We start from the raw sequence: 22,945 nt of genomic DNA, 5'->3' as shown, positions 1-22,945 counted from the left end.
CTTAAGGAATTATTTCATATGTAATATTAACTTTAATTTTCCAACTAATCTAAGAAAATAGTCCCCCCTCCCCTGTCTCTCTCTGGTCCTCTGTTTTTAAGCCAGGCAAGTAAGGTAGGCAGCTTACCCAAGGTCACGCTGTAGGTGGCAGGGTCTGAAATATAGACCTTCTCCTTAAATCCCATGGGACGTTTGGCTCTGAAGGATTGCTTGTGTTTATAATGCATGCCTCTCCTACATGACAGGTTTCACAGTTGTTGATCCAGCAAGCAAATTTGCCCGATTCTCACTTGTCCCATCAACACGACCCCTCAAATCAGCCGTCATTGTAAGAAACAGTCTGGAAGGATTTGTAGGTGTGGGTTGGAGCTGGCATTCCTGTAACCTAAGAACGTTCCTGAACACAGAGACTGGGAGAACTCACTTCAAAGCAAGGACTTTCCTAGGGGTTCTCAATGCAGCTGGTAGTTCAGCCACGGTCTCTGAGGTTTTCACAGGACAGATGGACAAATGTCTAGGCGCAGACCTAGTTAGGCTTGCGTGTGTGATACAGTTCTTGGAGGGACACTCTTAGGTCTGCAAGTCTTAGATTATAATTATATTTGCATTTCTCAAGGACACGGATGGAGGCAAAAATAGACCTTGTTGCGTCAAATCCAAGACATTCTTGAAAGGCTCTTATCTGTTCTTCACGGGAAATCGACACTGTTTCCGGATGGGATTAGACCAGAGGAATGAAAACAGCCTGTTGTACGCTTTCTCCACATGAGCGAGCGATGCTATCCCCACCGCTTGGATTTCACTCCAGCCCTGGGCTGCTTTGCTTATGTGATGTTTCCATCCCCTGGAGGGGAGTGGAGTGGTGCTTTTCCTTCTTCCCATGTGCACCTTCGTTATGATGAAGGAAAGACCTGGCTCCAAGTGCAGACCCCAGGGAGTCAGTGCTTACCCTGGTGACTGTTCAGAGGGGCTGCCGTCTGGGAACTTACCTGTTCAACATCAGCTTGTGTGTGGCTGTGACCCGGCAGCAGCAGGCTTTGTGGAATTCGTGGTGGTGATTGTCTCTTTTCTTTATTGTGACCATTCTGCTCTGCACACCCCATCTGGTGGCTCTAAGCCAAGGGATGAAGAATTTCCCGTGGCTGGGTAAGCTTCACTAGGCAGGGCTGATGATGGGGTCTTTCCGTGTATACTTGATAAGTAGTATCCCATCAGGGACGTGAGAGAGGAACTGAGCATGCTCAGTAGTTCACTCTACCCACACTTACACCTAGGTCCAGGATAGTTGTACATGTTCCTGCAAGAAGGAGAGCGTGGGTAGAGAGGTCCAGGGAAAACACACTGGTCTCCCTTCCTGGAAGAAAGTTCCAGGCACAGGTTAGAAAGCATCCCTCCTTCCACAAGCTGTAGATTGATTTCCTAAGGACCAGTCCACTAGATGATATCCCAGCCCAGGGCTAGGTTGGTGTTAAAGCTCTAGGTAGGTCAGTCGAAATGTTTACGAGCACGCCTGCACCTTTGCCTAATGACTTACGTTTAGAGAGTTCTTTGGCTAACGTGGGATGCGTGTTGTAGTGGTCTCAGAACTAGTACAGCCATCGGTCTGGCTGTGCAAGCCGGGACATTGGTGTGCAGAGGTGAGGGAGGAGGGAGTATGTTCCTTCACCTGCCGAGTGATACCTCCTGTGTAAACTGCCAGGTCGCCTCAGCTTCCGCTTGGTTAAATATTTGTTTAACAACCAAAGTGAATGCTATGAAATGTATGGCAGTATCTTCCCAGATGGGAAGTTTGCTGGTTTTTTTTGTTTGTTTGTTTGTTTGTTTTGTTTTGTTAAGGAAGCAAAATTGATTCAGCCAAAATGGTCTCAGAAGACAAAGGCTGGCCTTTGTTCGGGGGTTCTTCCTGGTCTTTGCAGCCTTTCAGAATGTCCACCCCAGAGCATGCCACCTATCAGCGCCCGTGGCTCCTGTCCCTTCTCACCGAGCTCCTGCTTACACGCCAGCTTTCAGTGTGTCCACAGTAAGCATCTGCCCCAAGCTCTTACCTCTGCCACACTCACCACACGGGTCCCTTTCGCTCAGAAGTGGCTCAACACCCTAGGAAGAGGCTCAACTCTTCCCAGTATGAGTCATAGTTGTTTATTGAGCAACTGCTATGAGCTTCATGCTCTGAAAATCATTTGTGGTTCATTTTCAAGAAAATGTTACATTTTATTTATTTTTATGTGGTGGTGTGAACCTCTAGGAATGGGGAGTACTTTCTCTCTCTCCACTATGGGTCCTGGGGATCCAAGTCTTGTTGAATTTAATGGCAGACACCTTTACTGACAAACCCATGTTGTTAGGTCTGAATTTTGCATTTCATAGTGTTTCTTTTTGTTTTTCTAGAATGATTGCCCTAACCCCATTCCTGCCCCCACTCTGTCCTGGAAATTGTTCTTCATCTACTCACCAGGGAAACTCCTCTCGTTTATTGTGATGTGTTCGCAATCTAGCCCTCAACCACCTAAGCCCAACTACAAGGGAGAGTCACAGATTCACTTAGGATTTAGGGACAGGCTTTCTTGGGTAGGGAAGCTGAGGGTTGCTCTTGGGTACATCTGTGCCCAGAGAAAGCAGGCAATATGTAGGAACAAATTAACCAAGTAATGGGCCTTGCTCAGGGAGGGGCAGGAAAGGCTGCCCTGTGCTCCATTTTCTTTCCTTCCCAGAAGGTCTCTGACAGAGTGATACTCATCGTCACTGTGTCCTGCTAGGCAGACATTTACCTTGCCGGTCCTCACCCCAAATAAAGTGTTATTGTTACTCTTTAACTTGGAGAGTTTGTTGTTGTTGTTGTTGTTTCCAGTGGAAATTTATATAGAGCAATTAAAAACCAGTGTAGAACTGTGTAATCAAAAGAACCCCACCATGTAGAGACTACTTCTGCTGGTCTTATGCATGTATGGAAGGAGGTTGTGCCTGTATTCCTGAAAGGACGTGAAGCTCAGGCATGTGAAGAGCTTTCCCAGGATCCTATCCAGTGCTTTATGCTCTACCCACTTCTTTGTGTCAAGGACTGTCTTACTCCATTACATTTAACCACTGGTCTGTTTTACTCAAGGCGAGATTGCTAGTTCCATGTTGAGAGTATACTGCATCGGTTGTAATTATGTACCATAAAAAGGCAGTGCATTTTCTGGGCAAAGGAGAAAGAATTCTCGTGGAGGTGGAGCTTAGAGTAGCTTCTTCTGTGACTGACAGAAAACCCGAGGTGGAATAAGTTATGGAGCAGTTTATTTAGCATCCGGTTCTGGAAGCTGGAACCCAAGACCAAGTAAGTGCTTGAACACTATGTTAGAACAGCAGAAGGACAGGTGGGAGGGACAAAGCAGGAGGCAGTCCTGGAGAAGACTATCAATCCTTAGTGACCCTCTAGCGAGTTCCAAAAGCCTCACATAGTGGCAGGTTTCAGTGTTGAGGGTGGGGAGGAAGCCATCTTTAGACCATTGCAGGGTGTACTGTGGTATGGACAGGTTTCCTTTGCTTCCTGAGCAGGCAGGGCCAGCAAATTCTGCTCTTGGGCTTGAGCACTTCTGGAGACAAGGACTAATTCTGAGCCTTTATGAAGATACAAGTCAAAATGCCATGTCTGTGCAAACCTTGCAAAAGGGAGCCGAGGAAAGGGCTGCTGGTGCCTGGAAGGAAGGTGCACCAGGGAGCAAAGACCAGACAGTCTGCTTAAAATACAGTGGGGTAAGAGGATGGGCACCACCACAGATATCAACGATTTTGTCATGTGACCTGGAGGGCCCATCTCTGGCTGCCTGCCTTCCCTTTCCAGATCCCACTGGGGCCTCTTACACATGGTGTCTCCCTGAGCTGTGCTCTCCCAAGAGAATCAGTCACACTCTTCACTCAGTGCTCAGGTTCCACCTTCTTGACTCTACACACAGCTAGGCTGGGTCCTTGCTTCCACTCATCGTGATGTAATTACACGATTGCATGACGTAAGCTGTCAGTAAGTGTTCACTTGCAGTGGTCCCACGAGTCCCTCTGTCACCACTGTATGCTCATTGGGATGGAGTCTGCTTCTGGGTCTCCCCAACCGGTGCATGCTGGGTAGCTGATTGCATGGGCTCTACTGGCTTTCACTGGCCTCTTTGTACCATAGAGATGGGGAGATCCCAGCTTCCCTAATTGAAGGCCTCAAGTACACCTTTTTCAAACGTAGAGAACTCCAACTTAGACCAAGTTAAGTCTACGGCGGCCTCTGCAGGGGAGCCATGGGTAACTGCTCTCTCATGATGGGAAACATTTTCCAACTCTGGGTTTTACTTTGTAAGTTAGCCCCGTTTTGTTTTTGATTGGCAACAATTCATATTTTCTGTCTCAGACTTTTTTGTCAGGAAAAGAACAGTCTTGGTGTCATAAGGGGAATACATGAATAAAGTGAAGGTAATCCATCAAGACTTCTTGCAAAAAGGCTACATTAACCATACTTAGTAGTGAGCACAGCTGATCAAAATGGCCTCTGTCATTATCACTGACACAAATGCTTGCACATGTCATCTTGTTTGTTGGAGCTTGACTCTGCAGTCTGGCATGACTGGCTAGTTGGTGCAAATGCAGAAGGGAAGGGGGACTTGGGAATCTGTTGGGTTGACAACCGTTGACAAATCTCCCTAAATCTCTCATTTCCTCGACTTTTTCCACTTGTGCTGTGGCGCACTCTCCACAGAGAAGTCATGGAGCCCAGGGATCCATTGCTGTTCTCCTTCCCTTCAGGAATTTTGAAAGAAGTCCATTGTGATGGTGGGCGTTAATTGTTAACATGACAAACAGCCCAATCACCTGCGAGATCAGCTCTGAGAATGTCTGTAGGGATTACATTAATTACTCTAATTATGGAGGGACATCTTGCCATCCCGGGCGGGATCCTGGACAGTCAGTGGAGGAAAAGGCAGTGACACATGCACATCACTCTGCATGTGACTACAATGGGACCGTTGCTCTAAGATCCTGCAAGCTTCTGTTGGGTCCTTGATGGGCTTAGACTGTTGGAGATTTTTGCTGTGGTTAGGGTGACATTTGCCCAGCAGCTGCACCAAGACGGCTAGGGCCACAGACCTTTAGCCAACATCTCTGAGTCTGACCTTGTCAGGAGTATGAGAGAGGTGCTGGGTGCAACAGAGCAGGGTGTAGGTACTTGGCAGTATGGAGGGGGCGCAGTAGGAGGAAGGACCTCCTTAGGGGAGGCTGTGCTGGAGAAAGTGTGCCTCAGAGAAGCTCCCAGCACAGCTCCCTAGGCACCAAGCATAATGTTGGTAAAAGCACATGAGATCATCTGCTGCCTGCTCTGCCTGAGGTTTGCCTAAGACATAGTGATTTTCCAGGTCAAGCTCTATAAGCCACCAGTTCCCAAACAAGTCAGAGCCACGGCAGCAGTGTTACTGTTGGGCGCACACGGAAGGGGTTCTGGGCCTAACTCTAGCAGCTGATTCCCCACTGAGCCACTCTGTTCTTTCTGGTGGTCTTGGAGGGTGAGCCGACTCCGTTTCTCTGTTTCTTCAGAGGGAATTATAACACAAAGATTATTATGGGAGAGTAAGAGGCTTACTGGAGATGAAAGTTTAGGGAGCAGGTAACGTTTTATCTTTGTCCCTTGGTAAGAGGATTCACCTGTTCTTCAGTCTCTCAATACACACTGATAAGACAGGCATTGCTCTAGCTACTGAGAGAAGAGTTGTGACGGAGCAATGGTGCCTCATGTGTGTGAGTGTATGTGAGTGTATGTGAGTGTGTGTGAGTGTGAGTGTGTGTGAGTGTGTATGAGTGTGTGTGTGAGTGTGTGAATGTGTGTGGGTGTGTATGTGAGTGGATGTGTATGAGTGTGTGAGTGTGTGTGTGTGTGAGTCTGTGTGTGTGTGTGAATGTGTGTGTGTGTCTATGTGTGTGAGTGTGTGAATGTGTGTGTGAGTGTGTGTGTATGTGTGAGTGTGTATGTGAATGTGTGAGTGTGTGAGTGTGTGTGTGCGTGAGTATGTGTGGATGTGAGTGTATGTGTGAGAGAGTGCATGTGAGTGTGTGTGAGTGTGTATGTGAATGTGTGTGTGTGTGAGTGTGTGTGCATGAGTATGTGTGTGTATGTGAGTGTGTGTGTGTGAGAGAGAGTGCATGTGAGTATGTGTGAGTGTGTATGTGAATGTGTATATGTGAATATGTGTGTGTGAGTCTGTGTGAGTCTGTGTGAGTGAGTGTGTATGTGTGTGTGAGTGTGTGTGAGTCTGTGTGTGTGAAAATAAATACACATTCTTCACAAAATATCAAGTGCCAAGGAGAGGAGAGTAGAGCAAATGGGTCTGTGCACGTCACAGGGCATTATCACATTGTGTGGTCAGGAAGGCTTCTAGCTAAAGGGTCGGAAGCAGAGGACTGGCTGAAGCATGGGATGGTCTGTGTCAGGCCTTGAAGTGGAGTGTGTTCTCAGTTCATGGTCCAGCAGCACCTGCTCCTGAGGGCAATAGTTACATTTAAATAACTGCCTGTTATGAGCCCATTGTTATTCATGTGTCTGTCTTCACAACACTGTTAGGTTGGGGAGATGGCTCAGTGGTTAAGAGCACTGGCTGTTCTTCCAAAGGACCTGGGTTCAATTCCCAGTATCTATGTGGCACCTTATGCCTGTCTATAACTTCAATTCCAGGGGCTGATGGCCCTTTCCTGGGCTCTGTGGGCAGCAGACATGCACATAGCACATAAACATATATGTAGGCAAAATACACATAACTCATAAAGTAAAATGAAAGAATGTAGTTGAGTAGGGCCTATCATTATACCCATTTTACAGATGAAGAAGTGGAGAGTGCCTCAGCAAAAAGTCAAGCAGATGGGCAGAGGGAGCAGTCTGTGAATGCTAAATGAGGCAGCCCTGCACAGAGGAAAAGAAAAAGAACTCTGCATAGGCCTCGCCTGGCACTCATGTGCTGTGTAACCCTGGGCAGATATGCAATACCTCTGTTTACTGAGTTTTAAAACCTTGTCTAGTACACAAAAATCCCCGGTAAAGGCATTGCAGACTTCATGGCACCGTGAGAGTGTCAGCTGACTACTACTGGCACGTTCACATCACTTATCAGCCCAGAGCTTCATTTCCTACTGATGTCTCTGTGGCTGAGTTCAGCACAGTGTCCGGCTGAACTGGAAGCATCCTTGTGAAAGGTAGACCTGTGAGGGAAAGCTCTTCCCCAGGACTCTTGCAATTCCAAGGAAATCCTTGGATGTTCTAGAACTCCAACCTCTTTCAAGCCCATGCTCTCAGGAATCTTTCTCCAGTTTCCTGTTGTGCTCACCTCGGGTGTCAAGGAAAGTCAAATGTTTCCCCACCCCCTGCTCCCTTTAAAACCTCTGCATTTGTTGCAGGGTACCAAACGGCCCATTCCATAACTAGATGCCACATACAAAGCTAGGTTCTGGGAACCCAAGGATCCAGGTTCTAAGGATGTCAGTCTGGTGCTTCCTCTGCCCCAGGACTGCCATTGGGAGGTGCAGGATTCAGGTTTACGTCTGAATGTTTGCTGATGCCTCCTAGAGCCTTCAAAGAGTCCACAGAGGCAGCAGATGCCTCAGTTGCTAATGAGTGGCACGCATGGCTGTCCAGTTGACACTGTATCTGAGGGTGGCGCCATCCTGTGTGTACTTTGCCTCACGTCTCAGAGCCTCTCAAGGTAAGATGCATCTTTACTAGGCTGCAATTTTCCTGCTGGGACTGGATAGCATCCTGCCAGGGCCTGTGCTCCATGTCCTTGGAAGCTGCTCTCTGTACCGAATCTGGGTTCAGTTTCCTGCACCTAGGGTTGGGCAGAGCCGCCCTGCTGTAGGCAGGCAGGGGTAGTAACTGGGTACTCTGAAACAGTACCCTATTCACTCTCAAGAAAGGCTTCATCCCTCTCATCATCTTGGGGGCCAAAGTTATCTGGCTGACGTCATGGTACTGATGCTGGTACCCGCTGAGCCCATTCAACTGCCTCAGGCCTTGTAAACAAACAAACAAATGAGCAAAGCAGAGCCTTGAACTTTCCCCACCCACACAAATTGGCCATCTGTGCATTACTACCTCTGGATGGAAGGAGATAATTCCTAGAGAACACTGGAGACTGCCAACCTGCTGTCGAGGGAACAGTAGCTCCAATCTGTCACCCCAGTATGATGGAGAGAGACCATGGGCTCAAGGTCAGCCTAGACTAAATAGTCAGTTTCTCAGGAACTGGCTTTCTGGCCTCTAACACTCTAGCCACAGAGAAACCAACTTCCTTTTCTCAGGGGTGTGGCTGGCTGTGTCCTGTCAGCTAGATACTATAGGGAAGCCGGAATGCTAAGGGGTGCTTGTCAAGGCCTGAAGGACTTTCAACCTATCTCTGTGCCATTAGTAATAGACCCACACCTAGGCCTGCATATCCTTGTCTATAACTGACCCAGAGTGTCTGTCTGTCTGTCTGTCTGTCTATCCATCTATCATCTATTTGTCTATCTATCTATCTATCTATCTATCTATCTATCAGCTATCAATATATATATCTATCAATCTATCTATCATCTATCAATCAATCTATCTATCTATCTAGCTATCTATCTAGCTATCTATTATCTATCATCTATCTGTCTAGCAGCTAGTATCTTGTTAAGATGCCAACTAGCTGAGAGGGCTCTCTGGCCTCTGAGTTGTGCTGGCTTCCTCAGGAAGGGGACAAATGCGCTTTGGCCTCTTGTTAACTGTCCATTCTTTAGAGTCCTGGATGTGAGGTACACATTAGAAGCATTATGTTTAACCTGCTGGATCTAATAGTAGACCGGGACAGGAGGCTGAGCAGCTGCCTCTTCCTCATACTGTGTGGTTTGTGATCCTTTAAAAGGAAGGTCCTGTCGACAACCTGGAAGGCTTGTAGCTCAGCGGTGGATAGATGGTGGGGCCAGAGCAGCTGTGGGCCTGAGGAGAGGCATTTTATGGAGTGAGCTCTCTTGAACTCTCAAGACTGAAAATATAGTTCCAAGCCGCCAAAGCCCTTTGTGGTTTCCAAATGGCAAGAATGAGGAGGCTTTGAATCCTGTTCCAAACTGAGAGTCCAGAGTACCACCCTTCAGACACTTCACAGGCCCAGTGGGCAAGCACAAAGGGTATTCAGGAGTGTGACATACCCTGCTGACCCTGATCTCCTCTCAATATTGGTTTCGAATGACAGCTCATTTTGTCTGCCCAAATTAATTCTTAATTTAGGAAGTGCCTTTAGGGCAAACAGAAGTACTCAAAGTTTTGAAGATGTGAAGTGACTGACCAGAAAACTGTCTTTATTTAGATTTAAAAAATGTTATTTGTGATCAGATTACCCTGTTTTATTTTTGAGTATTATTATTTTTGTAAAAAATCTGTGCTGGAAAGTGCAGGAGAGCCTAACATTTAGCCTGTCTTCTCCTTGTGTGATTTTTATGTGCATGTCTGTGGTTGTGTATGTATATGGTATTATTTTTAATTGGGAAGAAAAATTTTAAATATGGAATTAATTTTTGTTTATGTCTCCCTTTGGAGGGAGAAGAACATAGCAGGGAGCAAATTGGGCAGGAGATCAGCAGGCTCTCGATTATCACCTATTCTTACCTCTAGCTAGTTGTGAGACTCTGGGCAGGCAAAATGCATGCCTTCTCTGATCCTCAAGTTCTTGTCAACAGAGCAGTGGGCGGGCAAGCTCAGGAGGCCAAGGAAGGAGGTGCTACCTTGCAACCTGGAGGAGAGCAGTTGCTGACTCCTCTGTAGGTCTACTGGGGCAGAGTCTGGTTTAGAAAGGTCCCCAGGAGCTTTGTGTGGACGGGTCAGCACATCCGGCTGACTGAGGGGACAGTACTAGGCCAAGGTCAGTGTTGGATTTGATTTTGTCTTGGCTCCTTCCACCTGAAGTTTGGCTCCGTTTCTTGCTGAGTGCAAGAAGCCCTTCTGTAGAAGGCTTGCTAGCATTGTACCCCCAGTTACTGTGAGGAGCCCCATCTGTGAGAAGAGTTTGACTGCATAGTCAGTGGCAATTATCCGGCCCTGAGATTCACTTGTCTGTCACTGTTTATCTTTTATACTAAGGTTTGCACATCAGGCTTAGGTGGCAGTTTTGTTTTGAAGAGGGGTGGCTGTTGCCTTCTCTTCCTCTCTCCTTTCTATGGAAAGGGTGTCTTTTCAGAGCAGAGATCATCAGGTTCCACCCACTGAGCCACACTCCCCTGATGTCTGGAAACTGTGCAGTGGAAACTGGGGTCCCTTGAGACAGCTTCAACTTTCATATTCCACATGTTCATACTCTTGAGCCTGAAAGTTGTCTTCTTGCCACCGGGTCTCTTAAACAAGAAAGAGGGAGGCATTTCCCACCAGACAAGTGGGAACTTGGGCTAAAACCAGGGTTGCCTTTAAGAATGGGCACTGATCCCCCCAGTCTTAGGTCGGCTATTGGTTCAATGGTCCGCTGTTGCTGTGTTGCAGTAAGTATTAAAAAATAAAAAATCGGTTTATCTCTCTATCTGCCTTGAGGTCTCACTCCTCAGGCCCGACCCTGATACGGACCTCTGGCACTCAGTCCCAGCCAACACTCTACCCCCAAATCCCACAGAAATACAACTCTACAGCCCAATAGCTTTTCATACAGGTTTATATGTTCAACTCTCAATCCACAAACCCTCTACACAACAAGACTGAATCAAATAGACAAAGATACAAACTGCCCTTCTATATGAGATACTAGACCTATAAAATCCTTAATGTTCATAGCTGTTTAATGTCAATCAATATCACCTGGGTCTAGCTGGTCCTTGGGAAACTCCATGTTGCCATGACCTTCACCCTCTGTCCTCTGACCTCCTCAGACCTCTCAGACCTCTCCACCTCCCTCGCCCCGCCCAGTCACTGGCTTTCCTTTATTTTACTAATTAAAATGGGAAGGTTCAGTTGGAGTCATATAACTAGGCAGCCCTTCTTGGGGAAGTGGAATTAACATTAAAATACAAACAGCTTCAGGACAATCTACATTGCTGTTTGGGGATTCCACTACTATTTTGAATAAAGAACCTTCCATTTTTACTTTATAAGAGTAAAGCTAATGGAGTCAGAATTACCCATAAACAGAAGCAGGAGTCCCTGGCAGGGAAGAGGAGACTTAGCCTGGTGACCCTGTAGGGTGTCTGCTCACAGGCTTATGTCAGACTGGTTGTGACTGACCACTGTGTGCTGTAGGAGAACGGGATGGTTTTCTGATCTATCAGGTGGTCATGAGCTTACAGACAGTTCATGGATCTCTCTCAGTGTCGTCTTTCCATCCAGCACAGAGTAGGTCCTCAGCACACTGTGTTTTGCTTTCTTACTGCCCCATAACAAGCTACCTGTAAATAACTGTGAGAAAGCAGGCACAGGTTTTCATGAAAGGTGTGAATACAGAAGACCCCTCCTAGTTGCAGACTCTCCGGGGGCCTCACAGTGACTTCTCTGCCTCTCTCAGCTCCACCATCGAGAACATGTTACTTAGACTCATGGACTTCATGTTTCTTAATCTCATCTCTAAAAAGAGATGAGCAGAGCCCCTGGAAAGTAGGAGAGGTTTGAGATTTGCCATCTTTAGGCTTTCTGGCTGAATCTCTGGGATAAACCGACAATAGATGGTGCATAGGAGAAAACGCATGTTTACTGTTTCTATGCATGAGAGCAATAGCCAGGCATGTCAGGGCCTCCTCGAGGTAAGGGTGACGAATGAGAGGCGTGAAGGGCCAGGTGGCGGGAGTGGAGGGTGTTGTTGATGCAGATGAACTTTGAGGTCATGATTCAGAAGAGCCTGTTGTACTCAGAACAACCTCGGCGTGGATTTGGGGTCAGATACCAAGTTTGTCTTCCTGGGATCTGAGTGAGCCCTTCTTGTGTTCTTATTGAGCTGAGTAGCATTTGGGCAAGCCTCTGGGTTTACCACTCTTCTTGACTAAGGCAGGCAGTTTACTCTAATGAAAGAACAGCTTTTCAGAGCCATTCTCCCAGTACGCAGAGACACAGATTTTACTCTTCCAGCAAATACTGATAGGAAAAATAGAGATAAAGACAGGAAAGCCCCAGGAGTAATGTTGATTGGTCACTCCATGCTATATAGCATGGGGCTATATGGAACTATCAATCATTTATTTCAGCAGCTACACGCTGGCCTCGGCTCTCTGACCCAGGTGGTCTGTGAGCCATTCCAACATGGCACCTTGCCACGATGCTCCCACTTACAAGTTCCTTGGCAGGTTGTTACCACACTAGCCCACACACCCCAATTCCATGGTGGGCTTGGTGCATCCCATGACTGCACCTGCTCTTGAACTCAATAAGTTGCCACTTGAAGGAAAACACCACACAATAGACTCTGCTCCAATTGAGATGATATAATTTTCCCATCTAGACAGAACAAATCATTCTGTATGCATCCATCCCTTATAAAGTATCTCTAAGAACCTGTATCTATGCAGACATGCAGAGAGGAATGCTCACATCTGCCTTCGAGCCGCTTCCAGCCTTTTTTTCTCTTGCTCTCTCTCCTCTCTTTCTAAAACTTTGTGTCCACCCATCCTTCCTTCTCGTCCAATGACAGGCCTCATTTTATCTTGTACCTGCCTTCCCGCCTACAGACATTGCCAGTGGCCTTTCTTAGTTTAGAGTTGTCATGCATACAGCTTCCGACACATCTTTTCCTTTTCTCGTAAAATCCTTTGATGGTGTATTTGTCAGCTCTCTGTCACCACAAGGAATGTACTTGAGACAATGAACTTCGAAAGAGAGAATATTTAGTTTGGATCATAGCTGAAGAGATTCCAGTCTGCCAGGTCAGCCATGATGCTTTGTGGACAGTAGCATAGCATGGAGTATGTGGAAGGAAAGCTCATTTCATGACCCAGAAGCGTAAGAGCGCGAGCAGGAAAAGGGCCAGCACCCCACAGTCCTCTTTGAGGGCACACCCTCAGTGAACCAAGCCCTTCCCATGGATTCTAAAGGTCCCCATCTGCCCAGCGGTGCCACTCACGCCAGGGCCACTAAGCACATACTATTTTAGGGGACATTCAAGAGCCAAACTCTGGCAGGGCTCCACATTCACAGCTATGGAAGAAGAAGCTCTCTATGATGTAGCCATGGTCTATATGGGCTTCTCTCACTAGGGTTTAAAACCTTTCTATGATACTGGTTGTGGTTTAAAGTTTATGGAGGCAGTGTTACTATGCAGCCCCGATTGCTGTAGAACTTGTAATGTAGACCGGGCTGGCCTCAAAGTTAAAGTTGTGTACTACCACACCAGGCTCATTTATTTTATTTGCTTTTCCACATTTATTTTCTGTTGTTGTGTGTGCATGTGTAGAGTGTAGAGAAGTCTAAGGGTATCCCCTCCCACTGTGTAGGTTCCAAAAGTGAGCTCAGGTTGCCAGGCTTACTGGTTAGAGGTTAGCTCCAACGGAGCCATCCTCCTGGCCTGTGCTCCTTGCTTTGAATGCTTCATTGCCTTGATCCTAAAGGCATCGGAGGGTTCTCTGTGTCATCACTGATGTTCACAGCACAGTGCCTGATGGACAGTACAGGGCTTTAGCTACTACCACAAGAGGTTTCAGGAATAGGAGACAGTTTGCTGTTTTCCTTACGTTCATACCTTTTCTCTTCTTCAAGTTAGAAATGGATTATGGTTTTGCATTGAATCAGAGACAAAAACAAAACAAAACAAAAGAAACAGAAAACAAAACAAAACAAAATAAAAAAACCCCCAAACCAACCAATTGCTGGTTCTTTCATCTGTTCTTTGTTTTTGTGTTTGTGTTTTTGAATAGCCAGTCTCTTGACTGTTTTTTTTTTTTTTTTCTTTCCTTTTTTCATATTGGTTAGGGAAGGATTGGGGTTTAATTTGCCTTTATAATCTCGGTGCTCAACATGTTGAGCCCCTGAAGAAAAAGAGGCATTCACTAAATATTTGTCCAATCAATGGATATTGAAAGGATCAACTTTTTATGGCAGACAAGGGAGGCAGTGGGAGCTGCCTTTGACTGGAAAGACATTGTTTATTAGATCTGTATGGCTCATTTAGAAAGTATGCAGTTGGATATCTTTTATGGTCAAAGAAGAAAATCAGTATCAAATGCTTAATTAAAAGCAGAGGCCAACATTTCCCCTTGTAATGAAGACAGGATTGTGAATATTTTTCTTTCCTTGGCTCAGGAGATGGGCAGGCAGCCAGGCCAAAAATCAGGGGACACTGTAGAGACAGATAAGAGGGGTTGACTTACAAGCATGAGTTGCTCAGTGTTGAACATGGGAGAGATAGTCTGTGACAGTGCCACCTCCTTTCAGATGTCTGCCCTGTGGCTTAGAAGACCACTACTATGTGACCTTGTTACAATTGTGGCATGCTGAGTTTTGCATGGGCGGTTAAGAGCTCCGTGGTGCTCTGTTGCCTGGCATGGAGGAGTCTTCTGCTCAATGCGACGCCTTGATGTCTTTCTCGGCAATAGCGGCATTGACCTACTCCAAATCTGAAATGGCTGAGGACCAGGAGTTGGGATGCAGTAATGGTTGTGATGGTGACCTTTGCCACACCAGTGCAGGGCTGTGCTTCTTCAGTGCCAGCAGGTCATTTTCATCCGTGTCACCCACCTGGAGTGCCCTAGAGACACAGGCCGACCTATCTAGACTCTGAGTCAGAGGGAGGCACGGCTTACTCACCTGCTCCCGAGTGAGCAGCCCGGACCTTGAAGCCGAATACTCTGGATTTTTGCCGTGTTAGCATGTAGATGTAGCTGCTCCATCCTTGACTCCCAGGACCTCCCAGATGAAAGTGTGACTGAAAGCTTTTCTGTTCTTAGATGTACGTTTTCCTCCTTCATTTATAAAATGTGTATTTTGCTGTTTTTTTTCCTTTTATTTTAGGATGAGGAATGAACAAAGAGAGGATAATATCCTTAGCATATAATAGAATCTTTTAAAATAAATACCCTATTTCATTCTCGCTCTCTCTCTCTCTGTGTGTGTGTGTCTGTGTCTGTGTGTGTGTGTGTGTGTGTGTGTGTGTGTGTCTGTGTGAGTCCCCACAGAGGCCAGAGGCAACTGTAGCTGTCCTGCAGCTGGAATTACAGACAGCTCCAGCCTACTGATGCTCGGCCAGAGCAGTCCATGTTCTTCCTGCTGCTTTATATCTACAGCCCCTAATCCCTATCTTCACACTGCTTCATTAATCACTGTTTCCTCTGGGCCTTGCTGTAGGTGATTACTTACCATAGGAGAATGACTGCACCTTTAAAAACAAACACTTGTAATTTTGTGTCTGTGTATGTATTTCATTTGATTTGATGAGTGGCCCTGTAGAATCAATGTTTTACCCTTTTGAAATTTTCACTCTTGTCTTTTTTAGTATTTTTAAAACATTTGTTTATTTTTTTCATGTGTATAAGTGTTTAGCCTGCATGTTTGTCCAGTACCCACGGGGGTCAGAAGAGGGCATCAGATCCCCTGGAACTGAAGTTGTGAATGATTGTGAGTCACCAAGTGGGTTCTGAGAATTGAACCAGGGTCTCCTTTAATATCAGTAAGTTCTCCTAACCACTGAGCCTTCACTTTACCCCAACTTTAACATAATTGCTGTGCGCCTGTGGTGTGTGTGTGTGTGTGTGTGTGTGTGTGTAAGAGGGGTCAGTTATCTCTTCCATGTAGATCCAAGGATTGAACTGAGGTTGTCAAGGTGACAGCAAGCACCTTTACCCCCATGAATCATCTCAAAATACTTTTTTTACTTTACTTTCCAGTAGTGTAACAATGTGCGATGATTCAGTCTTTGATGAGAGGAAGTAAATCCTGAAAGGAGATGGTGAGGCTTTGAAGTGTCACATGTCACTTAAGAGCTTCTCGAACACAGCTACTATGATAGCAACACTGCGTTAATCAAGATGGTGTAACTCACAGCAGCGTAGGTGATGCAGTGTGAACACACTGGTCAAAGAGACACTTCTCAACTACCTGGGCCAGAATGGGTAATGATGACCTTTTCTGATGACGCTTAAATGGCACACATTTAAAACTTATGAATTATTTCTGAAATCTTCTCTGAATATTTTCAAATCTTGGTTGACATTGGATAATGGACGCTACAGGTGGAAATTCTCTAGTAACCAAAAATTTGAAGTACACAGAAATAAAATTAACTTTATAGTGTTATGTTAATATGCATTTAATGTAACTGCTTGGCTGAAATACTTTGTATTCTCTCTTTGAGTTAAGTCCAGGCCAGAGACTACTTTCCATTATAGTTCAGCTCACCCTAGCCATGTGTGAGGTACTTGAGTTAGGTCTACTGGGCAGCCTGCAGACTTCGCGGGGATGACTATGGTAGGCGTGGGAGTGAGCCTGTGGCCACTGCAGATCCCAGTGGCTCAAAAAAACGACTTCAAAGAATTAACACTAGATCAACTTATCTCCATTTGGCTGTATTTAAGAATGCAGAGTAGGGTGTGGGATATGTAATTAAAAATAAACTCAAAAAAAAAAAAAAAAAAAAAAAAACAAACCTGCAAATATGGACAATCTGGCTCGGAGAGTGAAAGTGCTCGCTGCCCGATGTCCTGAGCTCACACAGGACGGAAGGACAGAAATGACTCTCACCTCCACATGTGCCTTTTCTCCCAAAGAAATAAATGTAAATAAAAAAGGCAGAAGAAGATTTGACATGTAACTCGGCAGTGATACTCCTACACGTGTCCCCAGAATTGAAAACATGACCACGCATGAGTGTTCACAGTAGTGAAACATTGTACATCACAGTTCTGCCGTGGATGACTGACAACTAACACATTACCACCTCAGACTGTGGGAAACTGCCCAGCGGTAAAACATCAACCAACTGTTGAAACACAACAACTTGATGGGTATAAAGGAATTATATGGGGTGAACAAAAAAGGAATCTCATTAGGTTACATTTATAAAACATTTCAAAATAACAAGACTTAGGTAAGGTTGACATTTTCCAGGTCCTAGGACTAGGGGACAGGTGAGGAAGGACCAGCATGAGGTATCTCTGTGATCCCTCTGAGGATGGAACATTCTGCATCTTGGTCCTGGAATGGCAGTTACACAAATCTATATGTAACAAAATTGTACAGAATTGTAGACACATGGAAATAAACCATGTCTGATGGGCAACGTTTGTATAAGCCATACTGGTTTGGATTTCTGGAGGGTTGTATTTCATGTAAGATGTATCAGTGTAAGACGTTTGCAAGGTGAGGAGCACAGCGAACACCTGCCTCCTCCCTGCTGTTACTGTGGTGCTCTGAGGTGCTCACCTGGAAGCTCTCTGACTCACACCCACTATGGGGTTGCTAGAGCCTGAGATCTTGCAGGTCTACTCCTGGCTAAGCACATTGTCACCATTGTTCTCACATTAACAGTCACTGGCTTCCAGCAGTTGCCTCTGTGATGCAGTCAGTCCCCGTGAGCATTCCACAGCCAGACCAACTTTAATCCTGGGAAGCCCTGATGGGGGAGGGCTCTCTTCCTCTTTTGAAGATTCGGCTCTCCATCTGAAAAGTTCACAAGTTAATTAATAGATGAAAGCAAAGGGTCCCATGGAGCTGAAAGGAGTCAGCCTTGCTGCCAGCCACCTGCAGGCACAGGGCAAAATGAAAGCATCACCTGACCAGCAGCCCGCAGGAGCTCCAGTGCCAGCCCTTGCCCTGGTTGTGGCCCAGAGGTCAGAGGTCAGAGTTCTTCCTTCCAATTGGCCACTGACTCAGGGTAACTTTGAAGCTCAGCCTTTGGGATTCATTTTCTCACCCTTTGAAGGCAGAGATGATAGTACTGGCCTCTCCTTTCTCTGGAAACATGTTGATAGCAGGAAGAACAAGAAAGCCCACAGAAAGGGTATATAGTGCCTTCCAATGCAGCTGTTTGGCCTGCCTTCCTTCCTTCCTTCCTTCCTTCCTTCCTTCCTTCCTTCCTTCCTTCCTTCCAACAAGATCTAACTCTATACTCTAAACTAGCCTCAAATCCTGATCCTCCTGCCTCAGCCTTGCAAATGCTGGGACAACATTCTTGGACTACCACATCTGACTGACTGTAGAGTAGTTTTTAATGATTTCTTATAATGTGTCACCTAAATTGCATTTAACAGTTGTGATTGTTAATATATGCTTGCTTCAGGGAGTGGCACTATTAGGAAGTGTGGCCTTGTTCCAGAATGCATGTCACTGTGGGCGTGGGCTTAAGACCCTCGTCTGAGCTGCCTGAAAACCAATATCCTTGTAGCCTTCAGAAGAAGATGTAGAACTCTCAGCTCCTGAGCTACGCCTGCCTGGAGGCTGCCATGTTCCCATCTTGATGATATGAACTGAACCTCTGAACCTGTAAGCCATCACCAATTAAATGTTGTCCTTATAAGAGTTGCCTAGGCCATGGTGTCTGTTCACAGCAGTTAAACCCTAAGACAACAGTGCAATGGAAAGATACGGAACTTTGTCCTTTTATTTACCTTTTTTATTTGTAAAGGAAAGAATGATTTTTTGTTGTTGTGTTAAAAAATGGATTGACTTATTTTGTTCAGGTAATAGCAACACTGCAAAGTGTAACCTCTTTCATTAAACTACTTCTCTAGGTGATATAAGTAAGTCTCACCACCCTCTTGGAGGCTTAGAGGGATACTAAGGTTTGGAACATGGTTGGTCTGGTAACTCTTCATTTATTATCACTGCCCTTGTGACTTGACTTTCTGTTTTCTTTCACATAGCTTGGTTGAGCTCCCAGGATATAATGCTTGGCCAGACTTGTTTTAGTTCTGGGAATGAAACAGTGCAGATGCCCTTCCATTGCTATGTGCCCAGGCCTTTGGACTAGAAGGTATTATTTTCTGATATGTCCATTTTCAGTTAATATAAACAATGTTCTCCCTCCCTCCTCCTCTCTCCTCTTTCTCTTCCTTTCTCCTCTTTCATTCCTCCCCTTCCCTTTGGATTTTCAAGGAAACTTGGAGAATTTGTAATTCAGGTAAATTTTGATCACTGTGATAAACCCCTTCAATGTTTCTATGCCTTAAGATGCACTAGGAGAATACAGGTGCTTTATCGAGTGACAGATTTCTTCTTTCATTTGACCAAGGTGCTCTTCACATGGTGGGTTCTGACTTCCTGTTCAATTTAGACTCTCCAAATCTTGATGCCAGAGAGCCTTCTGAGAGCATCTGATCTCAAGAAATAACCCTGAGGGGAATGGAAGTCTGACCCAGCCAAGCCAGATGGCAGTTCTCCATGGCAACCTGCTGCAAAGTTCCATCCTTCGGCCTCCCGGGGAGACTGCTGCAACCTACCTCAAGACTGGTAGTAATGTGAGGTGCTGTTTGTCTTAGGAATACTGTATCAGGTCCAGTGTATGAGCCAGGCCAGACTTGCAGTCAACCAATATTCTAGGTTGCATTTCCTCAGCTTTTCCAACCTCTTACGTCTGTCCTGCTGATAGAGCACAAACTGGTATTCTTCATCCCCGGGCACAGCCACTTTTGATGTCCCAGGCTCTGCCAAGCTTCCCTCCCTGGTAGTGGACTACATACTTCCTGAGCTCTGTTTCTCCATATAGATGGTCCGTCTTGCCTGTTTCTGGATGGCACACTCTTGATGGCAAGGGTGGTGCTGTATCGGTTAGTCTCTGTCAAGTACCAGCCATTGCTGCTGATTGAGGTGTTTAGGGAATAGTTCTAGTCGCAGTTGATTGGCGTGGATAGATATTTGCTAACTGGAAAGAGTACAGAGACACCTTCCGGCCTCCTGTACTCTCTGTGAGCTTCATGAGCGGAGCAACAGAGATAGAGTTATCTCTAGCCCCAGGGCCCAGCACGGCGCCTACACAACTGTGGCAAAGGCAGCTCCCCAGTCTTCTCACTGGTATTCTCAAAAGTTCCCCACTCTCCTTCTCATCCTCATCTAGTGACAAGGACTTTAGGTGGGCGTGTTTCCAAGCTGATCTCACAATCAGTATGGTCATGTGACCGTCTCATCAGAGAGGCATGAGCAGATGTAATTTTGAACTTCCACAGTGTTGTCAAGTAGGAGTAAGACATTTCCATCTCTACCCCCGCCCCCTTTTTTTCAACAGTGCTAACTCTATGAATACAGAAAACACTTTGGGATAGAAGGATCTTGAGTCCTCATCACTGAGTTCTCATCCTAATACTGGGCTAAATCCCTGAAATGAGTTTATTTATAAAAGAAACAAATATATTTCTATCTGGCCTAAGCTCTTGCAGCTTTGAAGCTTTTTATAAAGGCTTAGTCTGTGTTCTAATTAATTCAGGAGATATTTGGCAAATATCTGGTAAGTGGATGAATGAATTTCTGCCAGACCATATTATCTTATAGCTTTAGAAGTAGTCAGTGCATGGTCATGTGCTTAGACCAGGAAGGGGAGTCTCCCAAGAGACTTTTATCTGTATGATATTGACCTGTACCCTATAGATGTCTGTGACCACTGCAAAAGAGGCCGTGAGTTTGGTTTTCAGTTTTAGTCTCTATACTTGAAGAAGGCTGGAGAGGAAAAGAATGAGTGTATCAAGTACAGCCTGTCAAAAGTTCACTGTAGAAAGTTACCTTTGACTTATGGGGGGAGGGGCCTTTTAAAACATAAACCTTCTCATTTGAGTAGTGCCAAGAAGACATAGCAGTTTTAGCCCATTTAGACCAGATTCTGGGAAGTCAAAATGTTTTCTTTCTTTAAAAACAATATTTAATTTTATTTGTGCAAATGGGAGTGTGTGTGCGTGTGCACGTGTGTGTCAGACCTGTGTGGATATACAAGGGTGAGAGAACAGGGCATTGGATCCTTCGGAGCTGAGGTTATGGAAGGATGTGAACTGTCCAACATATGTGCTGGGAATTGAATGGGTCTTAGGCGTTCTGGAAGAGCAGGAACTGCTTTGAACTGCTAAGCCATCTCTCCAGTCAAGACATGATTTAAAAAAAAATGAAAATTATTATCGGAAGGGATCTGAGGTTAGAAGTCTTCTCTTGATAAAGGTCGTTGATGCTAAGGCCACCTGCTACTTCAGTGTCTTAAGTTCTTGCCCAGGGCCATAGCCAATTCAAGATGGGGTCCACTCTGAAGCCAGTAGATGACCTGACCTTTTCCTGTGATGGAGATACCCTCAGTAGATGCTTATTAATACTATTGTATGGAAGTCAACTCCGGTGCTACTATTATATGGTACTGGGGATCCACACATAGTGAACTTTCTGCCGTTGCCAGGGAGACGAGGAGCATGTTGAGTGCCAAATAGGGTTCATGGCAAAAGACACCAAATATGGTTGGACATCAAAATAGAAGGCTTTCTAGAAGATTGACAAGAGGACCATTGCTACCGAGAACCCACAACAGTGGCTCTGAGGCTTGCTTGACAACTGTATTTTGTGAGTATCGCTTTCATTACTCTGTGGGGATGAAGGCTTGCCAGAAAGTATAGAGTTGGAGAACTGTTCCTATCTGTATCTTTGGAGAACTTGAGGCCAGTTCAGCATAGCATTATGGGAAGGGCAAGTTTTATAAGAAAGATAACTAAAGAAAGGCCATTGCCCTTTAGCACACATATGACATGTCAGATGGCGGGCGTATGGGATCTTATAAGTATCTTTGTATGGAAATTTTTATTTTCTGCACTTTTCTCAAGTCATGACTACTTTGCTCTTGTAGCAGTTCAGCTATTTTGTTCTCTTTAAAACAAGGCATATGAGAAGGTCATAGATAGTGATCTAAGATGCTGACAAAGAAAATAGCCTGAACTCAGGGTTATTTAGCTTATTATAGGAGAAAAATCTTTGTAAGAACAAAACAAGCAAGCAAGCAAAAGCCTACCTCATCAGTGTTTGAAATCCCCAACTCCAAAGTGTCAGCACAACAAAGTAGTTTCATGCAGTTTAGAGACCGCGTTTTTCTGTAGGGGAAGGCTAAGCCACTACATAGTTCATGACAAATGTGTTCAATTAAGAAACAAGAGGCCCATTTTGAGAATTTAAACGTGTATGCTCATTTTATAGGTGAATGGGTTTGGTCACAAAACCTTTGGCCTGATTTGGGGGAAGAATTTGGTTCTTGGAGAGTGGCCAGAGGAGGAACATGTCTATAGTGCTCTCTCCTGTCCTTTGGGAAGGCTTTGTTGTCACGTAACCCTGAACCTCTTCTGCCCAGTATGGGGGTCCCACAGAAGCAGAAGTGTTTCATTTCATGCTTTTAGGGAGGAGCCAGTCCAGTGCTGAGTTCTGGAGCGGAGAGGACTCAGCTCTGGTCTTTGAGGGGATCTGAGGACACACCTCAGGTCAGGAAGGTTCCTATAACAGTGGAGTACAGTATTTCTGTTTTGGAGAAGACACTGAGATGACATGAGAAAAAGACAAAAGAAAAGAAAAGAAAAAGAAAATGGCCGCTTGGCTGAATATTAAGGAGTCCTGATAGTTACCAGGAGGAAGAGGAGGAGGTGCTGACCAGGTAAAGAGATCCACCTGACTTAGGGCACGGGACGGCTCAGAGTTCACGCAGGATGTTAAGGACTCATGTAGGGTATTCTGGAAATCTCTAGATTTTGTGGGCCACTACCCTTTAAGGGGTCAAAAGACCCTTTCACAGGGGGCATAGATGTCAGATATTTGCATTATGATTTATAACAGTAGCAAAATTACCATAATACAGTAGCAATGAATTAATTTTATGGTTGGGGGTCTCCACAACATGAGGAACTGTATTAGAGGGTCACAGCATTAGGAAGGTGAAGAGCCACTGCCCCAGACCATAAATATGTCAGTCTAGAGAATCTAACCCTCATCTTTTATGAATTAAATGATGCCTTTGTGGACAATAATTACTAATGTTCAGAAAAAGAAAAGTCTAGAACTCCTGTGTGTTAGCACAAGGGCTTCCAC

General features: G+C 45.4%; 1 protein-coding gene across 1 annotated transcript in view; it reads left to right on the top strand.

Moving 5' to 3' along the window:
• Positions 1-22,945, top strand: part of ROR1 (receptor tyrosine kinase like orphan receptor 1) — a gene marked incomplete at both ends in the record, with an annotated part of 349,065 nt that overhangs the window by 9,484 nt on the left and 316,636 nt on the right. The window lies entirely within an intron of this gene.

Source organism: Micromys minutus (assembly GCF_963924665.1).
Source record: "Micromys minutus genome assembly, chromosome: 9".
Classification (NCBI taxonomy): Eukaryota; Metazoa; Chordata; class Mammalia; order Rodentia; family Muridae; genus Micromys; species Micromys minutus.
Note: the sequence above shows the minus strand (reverse complement) of the source record. Positions and strands in the feature narration are given on the sequence as shown.